The 3187-nt window shown below is 49.3% G+C and overlaps 1 pseudogene; it reads left to right on the forward strand.

Moving 5' to 3' along the window:
* The first annotated feature begins 2774 nt into the window (after positions 1–2774).
* LOC119350828 overlaps positions 2775–3187 on the forward strand; it is a 10619-nt pseudogene continuing 10206 nt past the window's right edge.

Below are 3187 nucleotides of genomic sequence, written 5' to 3' on the forward strand. Positions count from 1 at the left end.
GCCAGGGTTTTGATTGGAAAATACCCAATATTCACTTAATATGTTGAAATGCTTACATGATTTTCCCCTTTCTTTAGTATTGATCCATCATTTCTGAATGTGGCCCTATATTTTCGAGTGGTGCTACAATGCAATTGAAGCTAAATAAACTATTTCTGTTTGGTGTTAACATTTTCAGTTACATATATGTTATAACTAACTTGTTTATCACAATGTTTGTCTCAGATATTATAAAAATGTTGTTTATCCAGAAAACTAGAGAAACTCAATATGTTTTTGTTTTATTTAGGACATGTAACTTTAGGCCATCTCCACCGCGACCCCATCCTGTCCGGCCCCGTCCGTTTGGGGTAAAAGGGACAAACTGGGCGGCCCAGCGCACGGGAGCAAACGGACTTTTGTCCGTTTTTGTGTCCGCTTTCGACCCATCCCCGGCCCAAGTTTGCGCCGCTTTTGGGGTGAAATGGAAACCACGCGGACGCGCCGGCCGTCTGCGCGTGTCCTCCCCTGGCCCGCCCGTCGGTGGCACAGGGCGGGCCTTTTTCTATCCGCCCCCTCCTTCCCTCCGGCCGCACCCCACTCCACTCTTCTCCACTCTTTCCCTCGCCGCCGCCGCCGCTGCCATTGCAGCCGTGCAGCTCGGACGCGCGCTCGCCCAGCCCCTTCCCCTCGGCGCCGCCGAGCTACCCAACCATGCCCAACTGGTTTGCGCACCCACCGGCCGGATTTGGGGCGAATCCGGTCGGTCTTGAGCTTGCCCGGTTGTGGGAGGCCGGGCCGCGCCATGGACTAGCTGGGCACCTCGCCGGAAGGCCCCGGCAGGGTCGCAAGGCCACATGCAGGCAGTGGCTCTTCCTCTAGCCGCTCGGATCTGCACCATCGGTGGTCCGCCAGCAGATACACGAATGGCGGTCGGCCAGGCTCGGTGCTTGCCCAAAAGCTCGTCGGCGCACCGTTGCCACTCATTAAGTGCGACCACTGCCCAAGGATGGTCGTGCGCCGCGTGTCTACAACGCCCGAACATCCCGGATGGGTGTTCATCAAGTGCTTAAACGATGGGGTATGTGCTCTTTTTAGCTTCGGTTTGTGCTCTCGGATTAGACTAGTTGTGCTAACTTCAATTTTTTATTGTGTAGGATGGATGCAGGTTTTGGTATTGGGAAGAAGAGTACATCGATATATTGATAGAGCAAAATTTAGTACATGTTCGTGCACTTTTAGCTAGCATAGAGGCTGTAGATGAGACAAGTGCACTTGTTGCTAGATTAGAGGCTAGACACGAGACTAGGTGTGAGGAAGCAACATCAGCTTCTAGCTTGAAGAAGAAAGAAGGGTGCAACATCGAGCCTCCTCCACATATCAACAATGAGTGCATCGAGAAGGCCCTAACCCAACTCAAGGGAGCAGTTATGGAAGTTGGGTATCTTCTTAAATGTATTCTTGTGGTTCTTGTTTTCTTTGGCTTTGATTTACTTGTCAAAATGTGATGATGTATTGTCATGTACCAAAAATAAATGATGAAAAAAAGTTAAGGACTTGCAAAGAAAAATGCACGCGGACAGGATGCGGCCGGGATGCGGCCGCACGCTGGGCGCACGACCACCGTATCCCGGAAACTACCTGGACACGACCCCATTGCCCTACCCAAACGGACAGAATCCGGGCAAAACGGACGTCCGTTTGACGTCGCGCGGTGAAGATAGCCTTAGGAACCAGACATGCTAACTGAGGTTTTTCTATGCAGTGTCTGGTTTATGTCTATCAGGGTTAAAAAATGCAAGAGATAAGAGATAAATAATTGTGATGTGAAACCAACTACTACGCAATATAACTAAAGGCAATAATGCCGATTCTTTAGCTCAGGGTGGTATTAGATGTCAGAGAAGTACCATAAAATTCAAAATCTATGATAGCAAAATTGGGCCATCCACCAACTGGTTGCGGTGTGCAGCTATACTAATTACCGAACTACTCAATTACCTATGTTTTTTCAATATGAAGGGTAATACATTAATGAATTCTATATTATTGCACCAATGTTCGCTCCCTTCGCATCCTAGCGCGATTTTTAGCCACTGATCTCATGCATGCGACGCAAGCAGAGCATGAATTTGCGGGTGTTTGATTGCTAGATAGATAGATTCTAGTGCACACTTCTCAGCTTAGGGCATGTATAATGGTTGATAAGATAATTTTATTTTAAGTCTTGCATGTGATTTAGAGATGACAAAAAAAATTGTCTACAATGGGTCATATCTTAGCCTTATCTTCAATAACTAGTAATTCCTAAAAATGTGATGAGACATATTGTGCCAAGAGATCACCTCTTGTCTTCTCTTAAATAAGAGAAGACAAGCCCTTTTTTATGAGTTCTCTCTCCTCCACCTCATCATCTATCTTACATAGCATTGCTAAGATAAAACCATTGTACATGCCCTTATGGCGTCTAATTATTTTGTGGATTGAACTTTTAAAATGGTCTAACTTTCAACTTGTGTACTTCGTTTTTTTTTAAGAAGTGTGTACTTAGTTTTTTTTGAACATTAGTACAGACACAAGCGCTCATATACACGCGCATACACTCACCCCTATGAAGACACAAACGCACACCCTATCCCTATGAGCACCTCCGAAAGACTGAGCCGGCATATCATCTTGAGATTCACCGTAGACGCCTCGTCGTCGACGGGAACGTCTCCTCCCACTGAATGTGCATCGCCGGTAATCCTGAAATAAATCCAGAAATAAATGCGAGCACCAGGATTTGAACCCTGATGGGCAGGTAAGTGTGTACTTAGTTACAATCCGTCTTCATCATCAGTTTTAGTTTTTTTTTGCAAGCGCTTCTATGCACGCGGATACACTTCGTTTTCGGCCATTGGTGTGCGTCTCGGCCCTTTCAGCGGCCCACCTCCGGGCGCCGCGGCCTCGCTCTGGTCCGGTGGTGACTGGTCTCGTCGCGGCGGCCGTAAACTTCCACCTCCTCCCGCCCGCCGCCTCCGCCCCATTTCCACCTCCGCCGCGCCGCACATGCTCCCCCACCGCGTCCTCCTCCCGGCACCTCGCGCCCTCTCCACCACCACCACCACCACCATCGCAACCGTGCCGGCGCCGCTCTCCGCCGCGGAGCTCGAGGCCCTCCTCCGCCGCGACCACTACTCGGCCTCCACCCGCCGGTTCCACTCCC

This window comes from Triticum dicoccoides, chromosome 1B (assembly GCF_002162155.2).
Source record: "Triticum dicoccoides isolate Atlit2015 ecotype Zavitan chromosome 1B, WEW_v2.0, whole genome shotgun sequence".
Classification (NCBI taxonomy): domain Eukaryota; kingdom Viridiplantae; phylum Streptophyta; class Magnoliopsida; order Poales; family Poaceae; genus Triticum; species Triticum dicoccoides.